The sequence below is a fragment of the Oreochromis niloticus genome, linkage group LG23, assembly GCF_001858045.2.
Source record: "Oreochromis niloticus isolate F11D_XX linkage group LG23, O_niloticus_UMD_NMBU, whole genome shotgun sequence".
Taxonomy (NCBI): Eukaryota; Metazoa; Chordata; class Actinopteri; order Cichliformes; family Cichlidae; genus Oreochromis; species Oreochromis niloticus.
The window spans coordinates 17,735,386-17,750,154 of NC_031986.2; the positions used below are offsets into that span (position 1 = coordinate 17,735,386).

Sequence of the window (14,769 nt, forward strand, 5' to 3'; positions counted from 1 at the left end):
TGTTTGTTTTTTAAGCTCAGTAAAGGTGCACCCCAGAATAGACTGTGATGCAATTACATAAAGAATTCTTCATTTATTTATTTATTTATTTTAATTAAAGGATTGTACTAGAAGCAGGATTCATTAGTCATTAAACTATTGGCTCATGAATTTACAGGATTTTTGCCAGCATTTCTTTTATTTTTGTATTCATAACAACGAAGTTGTATTTTATAGTTTGTGGAAGGGGTGCTTGTGTTACATGTGATTATGTACCCATGATTTTATATTTTATATTGTAGGTGTAGAAGATTAGAGAGCTGGGGTTTGTTTATTTGATCTAGAGTGCTGAGGTGGGGAAGACCGGAGGCAGGACACTTTAAGGGGTGGTACAATTGGCGGGACACCATACCACAAGATTGTGTTGGCTTTTGGTTGTGAGCCAGACCTCGCTAGGCGTAGCGGAAGTAGGCTAGTTAGCTGGGTCTACGGATGCATCTGTATTTTATTGTAAAGCACAAATAAAGACATCTGATTTTGGAAGTAAAAGTCTCCGCCTCATCAAAAAGAATCTGTGAAGCCGGTGTACTTCGATCGTGGCTCAAGAGTTGGGTGTTCGCCTTGTAATCGGAAGGTTGCCGGTTCGAGCCCCGGCTTGGACAGTCTTGGTTGTTGTGTCCTTGGGCAAGACGCTTCACCCGTTGCCTACTGGTGGTGGTCAGAGGGCCCGGTGGCGCCAGTGTCCGGCAGCCTCGCTTGCCTCTGTCAGGGTGGCTGTGGCTACAATGTAGCTTGCCATCACCAATGGGTGGATAACTGGTTGTGTAAAGCGCTTTGGGGTCCTTAGGGGCTAGTAAAAGTGCTATATAAATACAGGCCATTTACCATTTTTACTTCAACAAGTTCTATCTCTATGTTCTCCCATGGTCCAGTTTAAAGTGTCAAACACCCTTTGTACATGCTGTGAACGCTAGTTACATTCAGTGGCACCATCCATCCATCCATCCATCCATCTTCATCCGCTTTATCCGAGGCCGGGTCGCGGGGGCAGCAGCCTAAGCAGAGAAGCCCAGACCTCCCTCTCCCCAGCCACCTCCTCCAGCTTATCCGGGGGAACACCAAGGCGTTCCCAGGCCAGCCGAGAGATATAATCTCTCCAGCGTGTCCTGGGTCTGCCCCGGGGCCCCGGGGCCTCCTCCCAGTGGGACATGCCCGGAACACCTCACCCAGGAGGCGCAGTGGCACAATTCATTCAATTTTCTTTTAAGTTATATATTAGCAAGTAAAGATGAAACACATCACAATACTGTTTGATATTTCTAAAGCACTGAAGTTAATTTAGAACAATGCATTTTCTCCTTTATTTACACAGTGCTGAATATAACTGCATGTTTCTTTTTCCTTATGTTTCAGTATAATTGATTGCTCTGCTTACTTTCAAGCAGATCCTATTCTGTTAAATTAATTATACTGTTTAAACAGACTCAACATTTCCTGTTCAATTTCAAATCAAAAGCACTCTACTATTTTACTGAAAAAAAAAATCTTAATGCTTCTACTGTGAATCACATGAATATTATATGTATTAAAATATAGATTTTAAGAAATTATTAAGGTTGGTTAAACTCGGGTAGCTTAGCTTAGCTAGCTAAGCTAACTTTTTTTGGGCTTCATATTTCATGACTTTTCCTAATTTGATAGAGACAAGCATCACATGTTTAAGATATTTTTTCAATGTGCTGTACACATTTTGCATACACCGGTGTTCTTCTGGGCTCAATTTGACCCCAATTTGTTGTTAGCTACACTGAAAAAAAAGGGATTGGCCAGCTCTTGGATTTATGTAAGTATCTTGCTTGTATTTATCACAAATGCCTCATGCTTTAAAGTTAAGTGTAACTATATAGTGTAGAAACGACATAATATGCAGAGCGGGTAGATTAAATTGTTCATATCATGTTCAAGTGAAGTAAGTCAATAATATAGCAATGTTAAACCCTGCGACAGCGCACAGGATTTCAGTCTTGCGCGCTTTGGATCGTGGTTTGAGGAAGGCATTCATCTCAGTCAAGTCGAGCAGCCGCCTCTACTTTTTTTGGTATACCGAAAGAAGTAAATTAGGTGGCTGTTACATTAAAAAAGTCTACCTTGTAATTTGAACACAAAAATGTCATGTGTCTATCTTGAACGTAATTAAATCATGTAGGATCTGTACGAAATTCAACAACTTAATGTGTTCTTGTTGAGATGACCTGATACAATCTAGTGGTTAGTTGCTGGACTCATGAAATTAACAAGCTCACATGAGATTTCAAACTGCAGGAAAATCACTGGAGTTATAAGAGGCAGACAACTAAACACACACCACGTGTATGCTATTGCTTTTTATTGTGGTTCAACCTGTCATGGACAAAAACGTACAGAAAATTCTGCATTAAGCCTGGATTGGTGGCATGGCGGTTTGTGCTGTTGCCTCCCAGTAAGCAGGTCCAGAGTTCAAATCTATAATCTGGCTAGTTTGCAGCGGTTTCTCTCTGGGTATTCTGGTGTCCTCCCACAGTTAAAAGTAATATAGTTGTTATAGTTCGCTTAGGTTAATAGGGGATTCCAAATTCCCAGTGAATGTGAGTGCAAATGGTTGTTTGTCTCTATGTGATAGACTGGTGAGCTGTCCAGGCTGTACCCTGCCTCTTAACCTATCACTTCAGGGTTATACCCCAGTCCCCCTGCAACCAGGATAAAGATAGGAGGACGGTAGCTGCTGTAAAGCCATTAAATTTTTATGGTAACCTCTTGACTAGGGATGGGTATCGTTTAGGTTTTATCCGATACCGGTGCCGAACCGGTACTTTTGAAACGGTGCCGGTGCTTAAACGGTGCTCAAACCGGTGCTTAAAGAATGGAGAACACAAACTTTGTCCTAAAACCTCTCATGTTCAGCTGTTTTTTTGTAAAAAGAATACAATGTTAGCCTTTTCTGCAGCTATAGGGCATATATGGTCTCACTCTTGGCTGGAAGCAGTGCTTAAACAATGGAAAAAAAAAAAACTTTGTCCAAAAACCTCTCATGTTTAACTGTTTTCCACTTTTTCTTTGGTCATTTTAGCCTTTTTGGCCAGGGTGAAGGGAGTATCTGCCATCAAACAAGAAGACAGCCGCATGTAACTATGACGGTGTTTGCTAGTTCACCTTACATGCATTAATGTAATAATGTGGTTAGCCTACTCAACGTTAATTACACACGAACAACATGAAGCTACTCACGCAGAGAAGAACGGCTGCTGCTGCTGCCATCATCATCCGTCATCATTTCTGCTACGCTGACAGGGCTAGGGGCCAGGACTCTACTCTTCGGGTTCTTGGGGGATGTTGCTAACTCTGGGTCCGATAACAGGCACCACACCCGCAGTAGATGTGTACGGTATGAGGTCTCGCAGCAAGCTATCAAACACGGCGCATTTCTCGGCTTTAAAAAAAAAACGCTATGCGTCGCCAGGTGTTTCATCAGATTTGAGGTGTTACCTCCTTTGACAGTATCACAGTATCAGCTTAAAGCACTTGTTGCAGGCTGCTGAGTTTGCATCTTTTGCTGTGAAGTACAGCCAGACTTTTGATCGCTTTGCCTTGGGCATTTTTAATTTGTAGCTCTGCTCTAAAAGAACGTACGTACCTGGCCCCGCCTACTATCCTCGGAAACATAAAATGATTGGCTAGAATTGGCTCAGGAAAAAAAAAGCACCGAAATAAAGCACCAAAATGTGCGCTGCTTTTCAGTCTGGTTACTACCGTTTATGTCAGATCAGGCACCGGACACCGGTACCCATCCCTACTCTTGACTTTGTTGAACATTATGTAATATGAAGACAACATGTATTATTTAAGTGACCAAGTAGTACTGGGGTAAAAGCTATTGATTAGTGTTGAAATAAAATGACAAAATTGTGAAGGATTAAAATATTCCAAGAGCTCAACTTTCTACATCTAAACATGTTTCAGTCACGTCTTATAAGCACAAAATGCACAGGTTTATTGAATATGAATAAGATGTGTTGATTTAACTCAGTTGTTTAAGTTTCTGCCAAAGCAAAACATTTGTGTGCAACCAATGTCCACTATTGAATCAAGTGAATCCAACATGGCCTTTTTTTCAGTGTATGTAAAGCACGTCTGTGTGTGTGTGTGTGTGTGTTCCTTACACCTGCAGGTGCAAAGTTGGTCCTTTGAAGTTGATACATGAAAGGGCGTTGGGGAAAACATTCCCATGAGAACTTCGATACTTCTCGCGGTGTGGCTAGGGAGTTGTTCACATCCAAGTATTGAAGGTGTGTGAGTGTGTGTCTGTGACCTACTATATTCACACCTGCTGAATTAGAACTGATATTCCTTGTGCGGTGGTGGGCAGGAATTTCCCCTGAGGACATTGACAGCTCATGCAAAATAAGGGAGGAGCAAACTTATAAAAGGTGCACTGTGTTTTCTGCAATCTATATGCTCTATTAAAAATGTCCTCTGTGAAAAACCTTACTGTCAATGCGGTTTTGAAACAACTCTTTGAAAGTGAAAGTGACATAGAGGAGAATGTGTCAGAGACAGAGGATTGTTTTGAGGAGGACCCTGATTCTGAAGAATTCTCATCTGATGAGACAGAGTGTTTACCCTCCTGTTGTCTGTCAACTACCTGCAGACACAATCCCTCTCAAAAATGTAAAGATAATATGGTCCCTTTCCCAACTCAAACAACAGGGTAGAATTATTATCAAAATTTCTTGGAAGAAGTAGTTGCAGCAAGAACAGGTAGAACAGATAAAAACCAGTATGTACAACCAGTAGCGGTTTTAGATACGGGCGAAACGGGGCGGCATCGTGGTGGGGGGCGGCATCACGGGCATCGGCAAAAAAAAAAAAAAAATGCTCATATTCATGCTGCCCCAACGTCAGCCAGCGCATATTGGGAATGGCATGAGCACCAATCGGTTTTCTATCGCCCATTTGCTGGGAGTAAGGGCGCCCTTCGTTTGCGAGGTGCGCCTGCTGCTTGCGGTGCAGAGAGGAGGGGGCGGGGCGGAGGGGGATTCTCTGACTGGCTGGAGCAGCATCTAATAACCAACTCGCAAAGTAAAACAAAATAAAAACAAACCAACAAACACGAAAACACCAGACATTATAATACAGACCTATAATTTGCACCGATGTTTTTTCGAAATTCTATACATGAAAAGTGAGCGCGAGAGCCCTCGGTGCGCCTGCTTGCTGCTGAAGTCAAAGTAAACTTTATTGTCATCTCCGCTTCATACAGTACAGTATATAGAGAGACGACCAGGCTCCAGTTACAGCAGTTCAAGTAAACAAACAATATATATAAGAAGAGTAAGAAAATAAATATACACTTTAGGACTCGGGGTAAAGGGATCAATAACAATTTAACATTTAAAATTTACAGTTTGATGATTTAAAGTCTCACACACAACCCGTCGAAAGGGGAGGGGGGGCTGCTTCCAAATAGAGCACATTTCATTCATAATGTTGTAAATCCAAGCCCATTATGTATTCATGATTTGAATCCTGGGTTGAAATAGAAACAGAAATAAACCCTAGACAAAGTGAATCTGTGAACTAAGGTGTAGGTTTATTAGGTTATGTTGTGGTGATCCTCGGGTTGGGGGGATGGGTGTTCATACTGGAGTGCAACATTAAAACCAATGGAAGATGGACAAGAAAAGTTCAAAGCCATCAGGTGCTTAGTTTAGAAAAAAAGAGAAAAGAAGAGGAGGAGAAATGAGCAAAAGATACAGGTAAGCAGATGTGTCATTGGATAATGGCAGGTCATCCTGAAACAATCAGAATCAGAATACTTTATTAATCCCTAAGGAAATAATGTGGGTTACAGTTGCTCCAAGAAGAAATGGTAAAAATAGCAACAGTAACAGACTAAACTCCAAACAATACATTATGTTACAGATTTTAATATTAATTAGTCAGTGTCAATTGTTGATTTGTCCTCATTGTATTAGGAATTATGATGGCTGTTTGATGGCAGAGGGAGTGTTCGCCCAGGGCGCCAAACAGGCTAGGACCGCCACTGTGTACAACAGACCTGTAAAGGGTGCCCTTACCAGAAATAAAATATATTTTAATAATGTAACCCTATAAGGAAGATCTGTTTAATGAAGATATAAAAGACACGACAGCCTAACCAGAATGATTCAACTCTGACCAAAAACAACGACTGCGTGGTAAATGTATCCACTTATTTGACTACCAAATTTAAAATGCAGTCTGGAAGGTTTACAGGTGTGTAGTTGCCATCAAAGTGAAGCCATTGTTTAAAGATCTGTTGGATGTGAATCATGAATACCCAGAAAAGGGCACCAGAAGTAGAGATATGTTCATCTGGTGTAGATAATTATAACCTGAAAATATAGTGAAGTTAATGTTGTTTTCACCAAGTGATTTTGTCTGTGTGTGCCATTGTGTAAAATAAGGTCTAGATTACACCTATTATAGTAGGAACTCACACAGTTTTGGCTTTAATTACTTTAGCAGGCTTTTGTCTACTTGTATGTGAGCCTTTCTAGATATGGAAAGAATTTATAAACATAATAATACAAATAAAAACAGGATGCAGTTAAGATTAACTTTACAGGTATGTAGCTGGGAGCAAAACGCAGGCACAGTTCAAAAATAGGTGTGTCCTAAAAATTCACTGGTAGGTGGAATGTGTAACCTATGTCATGATTAAATCATGTCAACCGTGATAGCATTCTCTGTTGTTGTTACTAGTTCTAATGGTAGGTTGGTTATAAAAATAAAGGATCCTATTGTGCAAACACACAAAAAAGTTATTATGTGCCATGTATATTATTGTGAATCAGGGCAGACTGGTATCACACATGTTGTGTTAGTGTGGGAAAGAAATATTTGATCCCCTGCTGAGTTTTAATCATGTTAAGGGTACAAAATGCTGTCTGATCTATTGTTGATCATTACATCCAAAAGGCAGAACACCTTCACATGTAGAGTTTTTGTAAGTAACAACTTTAATACCTTACATTTCTTATAATTCAAATGATTTTTCCAACCCTTGGAATACCTTGAATATTTCAGAAATGTCCTCTTCTGTGAAGCTGATGGTGAACTGGAACACATTAAGACTACTTTTACAGATGTTTATTTTCTTTACACACTAACAACATGGCAGCAGTGGCTCCATGCTCAATGTTCAGACTTTAACTGTAGAAGAAAATAATATAAAGACTTACAGATGATTGATGCTAGCATGCCAAAGATCAGACACGTGTGATGTATTCTTTAGGTACAAGAAAAGGGCTTTATTTGGTCTGTGGTAGCCCATATGGAAAAGAAATAGTAAAAACTTATAAGAGACTTGCATAAGATGTGGCCTACTTCATATAGTGAATCATATAAGGCTTACATGATTTACTCATGAAAGGGGCCACTTTCTCATTACTTTCATATATTGTTTTAGTAAGTATCCAAAACATACAAGTTTCATTTATATAATTTTTCAAGGGATCTTATATCTGTTTTCACTCTTGTATGCTTTTCATACAAGTTTAACACAAGACAGATACAAACTTTCTAAGATTTATATATATCTTTTCCATACGGGAGAAAACAGACATTTTTAACCCCTTTTTTCATGTATTTGTAGATGTGAATGTGCATAACTTCATTATTTTTCCAAAAGAGCTCAATTGTGATTATCTGCACTGTTGTTGGAGGCGAGTATCATATTTGTAAAATCATGAGAACAAAGACAATAAAATTATTGAGATTTATCGGAGCTGTCATGTCATGCTTCTTGTTTAATTGATTTCATGCTTTTATCAGTTACAGGACTGAGGGTAAGGGCTGCACAACTTATCACATGTAATTCTTCTCTGACTACTGTAGTATGGGTTTTATGATTCTGGTGGTGGCTTTGAAGACGCTGGGTGGTAACTCAGGTGAGTTTTGGATACTCTGTGTGGAAGTTTGATAGATAATTAGAAAAAACAGGACTGGGACGGGTTGGTGTACTTTTCACTCTAAAGTGAAACAGTCCCACTGGTACAAACTGAAAGTTTCAGGTAAGCAAACAAAAATTTAAAATGTTTATATATAATGTTTGTATCCATGATTAAAGTCATACTGTGCACTTTTGGCAACCAACCACAACCACGGGATTGGCTGCCATACATATAAAAAATGCTACAGGTACAACAAATGAAGTGACAAATGACATATTTATTGAATATAAACCAGAACCAGAAAGTACTGCATGTTCAACACAGTTTGTGCCTAACTTAACCAAAGAACCATTTTTTATTGGTGTGGTGTGTTTGTGTATAAGTGTGTTTTCTCCTTCTTGTCATCAGTCTCATATTATATGTTTACTATCCAGAATACTATGTTAACGTCCTGTAAGCTGTACTGTGCATACCTTTGTTTTGAGTCTGCCCGGTTGCCCGAGGCTTCGCCTGTGCTGCATTAAGTTTTAAAAATACACAATAACAATAACACTGCTATACAAACAAGTGTTCATGAATAAAATTAATTATTTTAATGTGCTGTTAAGCTACAAACCTGAATAAAAGTAATAATAATAACATAAAGTATTTGTGATGTAACCTACCACTTATAATTGTATTAGTATATTTAAAATTAGTGATGACATTGTGAAACACTGAAAGGTTTGAAGCAACTTAAGTTTTCTAACAGTCCGACAGCCAACTCCACAGTGACCCCTAATGGCCACTTTTGCTACCATCACATCTTGGTAATATAATTCTGTGAAACAACAAGACAAACCAGTGCTGCACAACTGTAAATAAGGCTCCATACTACAGTATAGCAATCTATCAGTAATCAAGACTGACACATGTTTTGGAGAAATCCATGTATACAAACAAGGAAAGAAAAAACGCTGAGACTGTTAAAGACAGAAACCTGTGACTGTGGTGAATGGTTCACTTCACTAAGGAAATCCTTGTTGTGCTTCGATGGTAATCAGTGTTATGCTGTAAAAGAGGATCTTTTTCACAAGCATGTTCACTTAGATTTCAGTGCAAAGTATTGTACATTTCACTTCATTTACTACTGATGTAATAAATGATTCATCACATGAAAGTACAATGTTGTAAAAGGCTGATGTATCATTTTTAGCATCAGGATGAATGTTTATACATTTTTGTTTTGCACATGGAATTCATGTCTATAAAGTCATAAATAGTTACAGTGGATCTGCTGCTTAAGCTATTTAGTGTGATCAATAAGTACTGTAAGTAGTATAAATTTGCCTTTTCTTATACAGTAAATTAAATTTGCTGAAATTCCTCCCACAGCTGACTAGACTCAAGAATACATAATAGGAATGCTAAAAAATAAAAAAAGGAAATTAAAATAGAGCAGTCAGAGTTTTGAAAGTGTTCTGGGGGAAGCTGGGGACACTGAGTCAGAATGGTTCATGCAGTGGTCGGTGTCTACCATGGCAGAAACCCCCAAACGAGAAGTAAAGAGTTCTGTCAAGCTGAAGAAGGAGTCCTATCCAGCTTTTCTGGCCCATGAAACTCTGGAGGTGGCTGACAGACAGCCTCCTGGTAGGAGTTGAGTTTGGCCATGGAACCAGACTTAAGGGTGGTGTTGAAGCAAAGATTCGGGTAGGGGAAGCTGCTCAGTGCTGACTTCCAACTCCAGGAGTATCGTGCTTCTTAACCTCTCCTTGGAAAGGTTTATGTCAGGGTGCTGGAGATGAGAGTCTGACCATTAATCAAATCAGACTGAAGAGGAATTGATCAACCGGTTGACATGTGTTTTGTGCACTTCAACATTCTACTACAGTTGTCAGGGTATTGTGTGGGGGACGCTCCAGGAGTGGCTTTTTGTTACGGGCTTTTTGGTCCCTGATCAACAGTTAGAGCTTGGCTCACAAGTGTTGGACTCCACCCAGGCTACCCTTTGTCACTGATTCTGGAAGTAATTTCTAGGCACAGCCGAGGGATGGAGCAGATCATGTTAGGTGGTCTCAGGATCTCATCTCTGCTGTTTGCAGATGATGTGATTCTATTCTCTGCATTATCTCCTGCTAACACTGCGATGAAGGTTTGTTGCTGAGGGCCGGTCGAGCCATGCTTTCACCTATGACCATGAGCTGTGGGTAGTGACCAAAAGAATATAACCACAGATACAAACGGAGAAGATCTCAGAGTAGACATCCTGCAGAGGTTACAATTCTCAGTTTGCTTGGAAATGCCTCGGTGTATTTTCAAAAGACTTGGAGGAGGTGGATGAGAAGAGGGAGGTCTGAGCATCTACACTTATACTGCTGCCCCCACAACCTGGATGTCTACATTGCATAAGACCAAACTGTAAATTAAAGCAATAGTGCATTTAAAGAATTGAATGTGAAACTCTTAACATGTTGATTTTGCAGAGAAAGAAGGCGTCTACAAGAAAGTGGGTGACAAAGTCGTCTTCACACCAGGCTCTGCGCCTGCTTCCATCACCAGGATCAAGTGGACACATGATCAGGACATTGCTCTGGAGTGGTCCAGACGAGAACCTTACACTTCCTGGCACTTCCGAGGTACATTCACTCAAGATTTAAATCCATATACATACACAGATTACACATTTTTAATGTTTACATGTAGCATATTTAGAAAAAAAGTCTTGACTCTCATTGTAAAACTATGAAGCCTAAAAGTATCCTTACATTTTCCCTTTAATTTAACCCTTGAAAATACACCAAACATGAAGGTTTTGGTACTGACGACCTTTAAATAAACTTAAACCTTTGCTTAAATAATATTTTAAGGGACACATTTACGCAGACCAAGAGACTAGTTGGTGACTGCCTGACAACCATCGGTTGCCAGGGAAAAATGTGTTTTCCCTTTCTGATTGGGTGGCAAGTAGTTGTGGGAAGTTGCTGACTGTAGAAAGGTGAAATTGGTTGCAAAGACGTATTTGGTGCTCCACTGAAAACCTGCTTGCAATTGGTTTGGTAATGAGCAGTAGTTTGTAATTGGAATTTTTAATTTCTACTTTCAAAGATGCAGACTTGTCTGCCGACATGCGCCATCTGCTCTCAAACAGATGTAAAACTCAAAAGTGTGACACAAACTGGAAACAGAGCTCGTTTGCCTTCAAAGTAAAAGTTGCAGGTTTTGAAACATGCTGATTTCGCAGGTAAGGCAGAAAAGTATCTGCATTTTTTCAACTTTGACTTCCACTCACTGGTTAGTTGGCAAGTTAGTTACATCTTAAGTCACACAGACAATTCACCGCCTTTATGCAAACTACTGGTTTCCACGTCAATGTGATGTGTGCAATCACAAGCAGTCTTGATGCCTGCTTAATCATCCAGGTAAGAAAATCCCAGCAAGTTGATTCTGTTCATCTGAACATAACACATTCAGTGAGTGGAAGTTTTTTCGAAAGAAGTCTCTCATCCAAGTGACTTCTTCGCTCTTTTTCGGTGACTTCACTGAAAAAGACCTGAAGAAGTCACTTGGATGAGAGAGTGAATGTTTCAGCCACTGTAATTGCTACACCCAGATGGACAGAATTAATTTGCTGGCACCAGGAGGTTTGTGGTGAAGCACCCTCTTTGTGAGTATTCACCCCGGGACATCCCGGGACCTTCAGCAAACACTCACCAACTGGCCAGAGAATAAATATCTTTCGATAGCAACCAGAGGTTGCAAGGACTGTGTAACTTAAGCCTTCATGAACAAGCTAAGTAGATTTTTAGGGGATATTTAAAGTGTTATGAGGTATTAACCTTTAAATAACTCTTGGATTCCAGTGATGTAAATTTCATCTACTGGTTAGCACCTTAAACGATGTTTAAGTTTAAGGGAATTTCTGTGCTAACATATTGAAATGATCCACGATGATACCTTTGCTTCATACTTTTAGATGGCTGTGAGGTGGATACCTCCACTGGGGTCCTGAGGATCTCAAACCTGGCTCTAAACGACAGCGGCAGCTACACGGTGGAGATTAATGATGAAGTCATGAGCACAACAGAAATCATTGTTATCAGTAAGTGGGAGGAGGAATTCATACTCTAGCTAGCACGGACTAGTTCACCTGATTTTACGTTAAATCTTTGTTGGTTTTCTCCCTTTTCTACCAGCCACTGTCCCTAATCCCACTGTGTCCACATGGTGCAACCCTGAGATGACCTACTGTATTCTCACTTGTGAACCCAACGTCACAGACGACGCCAAACCGATCACCTATTACTGGGTGACTGGTGATATGGTGAAACAGTCTCCAACCAATCAGTTCAACATCACACAGGTATAAACAGGATCTGATTACTGAATCACATGACAGCTCTGTTGGTTATTTTTGTCATTTTATCCAAACCTAATGAATCCAAAACTTTGTTTTGATCTAAATACTTTCAAGACATTTTATTGTAGCTTTATGTGCATTTGGCCTTTACACAATATATAAAGAACCTGTTTGCTTTTTCTTCATTATTTAAAGACCAAAAGTGACCAAAAGTCAAGTAAAAGCTTCAGTTTATTACACATATACTGTGTTGTACATGGCAACACTTATAGACCAAAGAAGATAACAGCTTAAATGCTGAATTTTGTACACTGTATTCAGAAGAGTTATCCAGATTTTCAGACCTCCAGTGTGCAGCCTTCATTTGAGAAACAAACAGCAGCGATTAAAAAAATAATCATCATCTGATAGTGATCTCTCATAGGGATCCCTTTGTGCTCTAAAAGTGTCTCTTGATGCATGAAATGTCCCTTTTTTGTGAGCGCACAAATAGCTGGAAGCAGAAAGAGCTTAAAAGAGAAATTTGATAAATTTGGCTTTTACACTTGCCTGTTTTTGGAGTCTGTATTTGGCTCTTCTTTCTGCAACTCTCATGACAGCACTAATGAAAATTCACAAGGATTACACTGATGTTGGCACATCCAAAAATAGCCATATAATCTGCCTTATGATAAATGCATTAATAACATGTTTTACAGTATTATTTTATCAGTAATATTTCTTACAGGGTTCATATTGAATATGTTTGTCATCACATTGACCTTTCTATTCACAGGTTTAGTTCATTTTATACACATTGCATATCTGTGCTTGTTTAGAGTTGATGTTCCATCCAAGAGGGTTTTAAGCTTCACTGGTGAGAGTGTCCAGGTGATACATGTTGAGGGAAGATGAGAACATAGCAGGTTAATTGCATGCATGCTTACAATACACATAAATCTAGCAACAGGCCTGAGCGAAGGCCCAAGTGTCTTCTGCTTTTCTTTGAGACCTGCGCCAATTTTGTCTACTTAGTGATTGATGACGAGGGTCCATTATTAGCCCTTAGAGACCCTGAAGCTTGAAGTTTATTACCTTAAAAGGCAGGTGTTATAGAAAAGAGAAGTTATATGTCTGTTTATAGTTATTAAGATGTACATGATGTACTCTTGTCTGTAAACGACGTATTTTTGACCTGTATTTGACGTGTATGTGTGGGCGTTAATTTTCTATGCTATAAAACCCGCATCCATTGTATTTTTGTCAGAGGAAGACATATGCTGATGTTTCCTCTCCTGTGCTAATAAACTCATCGTTTGATTGCACTTGTCTGGTGCCTCCGTCGTTTGTTTTTCTGGTCTCCAGTTGATCGATCTCGCTTCAGTGTATTCTGGCACCCCTGAGCTCCACTGTAAAAAAACAAAAATTCAGTCATTGGGAAATGGTAAAATTCAATATGTGCTTAAAAAAAAGTTAAACAATAAAAAGGAACTCTGTTATCTATTTAAAATGCTGTGTGTGTGTGTGTGTGTGTGTGTGTGTGTGTGTGTGTGTGTATGTGTGTGTGTGTGTGTGTGTGTTCATTAGCCCCTTTTTTCTTATCATTTGTAGGAAAACAGAGAGCGTTTGATAAGCTGTCAGCTGGAAAACCCAGTCAGCCATGAATACAGTGAAAAAATCCTGAATCCACTCTTAATCAGTGAGTTATCAGCTCAACAAATTATATATAAGTAAAATATTAAATTTTATATTACTAAAACAACAGAGACTGTGGTAGTGTATCTATTAATTACTGATACATTTTCACATGTAAAGACTGGAACAGATTGTTCGTGTAAACTTAATTTAATCTTTTTATATTTTCTTAGGGAATCGGGCTTTACTGAGCTTACCATTTGTAGGGATTCTGGTGTTCCTGTTTGGCCTTAATTGTTGCAAATGCTGGTAAGAATCCACAAAAGATTACTCTGTACAAGTTTATCAGCATTATTTTATTGTACTGTTTATTTGTTTTTCACTTATTAATTTTATTTAGCTATAATCAGATGGACTTCATTTTATTTTACTTTAGTTCTTTGTGATTCAGCTTTGCTCTGTAACGTACCCCTGCTCTAACTGGTGTCTTTTTCTTCTTGTCCACGTAAAAAGTTGTTGTACCCACAGGACCCGAAGACATCGCTCCTCCACCACCAACACTGTGAGATAGAGCAGTGCTGGATCAAACTGTGATGATGAGGATGAAGAAGAGTTGGTGTTGCATAAGCCACCAGCCAAATGTCTGCCTTAACTGATCCTGGAAACACAGGAAGACAATAATATGGAGGCTTCAGAGGACCAAAAAAAAAAGAAAAAAAGAAAAGAAAAATATATGTATATATTATGTGTAACAAATTGTAGTAATAAATAAAACAATATATAGTCAGAAGTATTTCTATTAGGGAAAAAAACGAAAATCACTATGGGCAAAAAAACCAAACCAAAACAAAACAACAACCTTAAATTTAC

General features: G+C 39.2%; 1 long non-coding RNA gene across 1 annotated transcript; it reads left to right on the plus strand.

Moving 5' to 3' along the window:
• The first annotated feature begins 7,560 nt into the window (after positions 1 to 7,560).
• On the plus strand, positions 7,561 to 14,634 carry LOC102081560 (uncharacterized). The gene is made up of 7 exons (XR_003216250.1): positions 7,561 to 7,946; positions 10,412 to 10,564; positions 11,902 to 12,027; positions 12,122 to 12,288; positions 13,876 to 13,963; positions 14,133 to 14,208; positions 14,412 to 14,634. It is a non-coding gene; the product is annotated as an uncharacterized LOC102081560 (long non-coding RNA).
• The last annotated feature ends 135 nt before the right edge of the window (positions 14,635 to 14,769 follow it).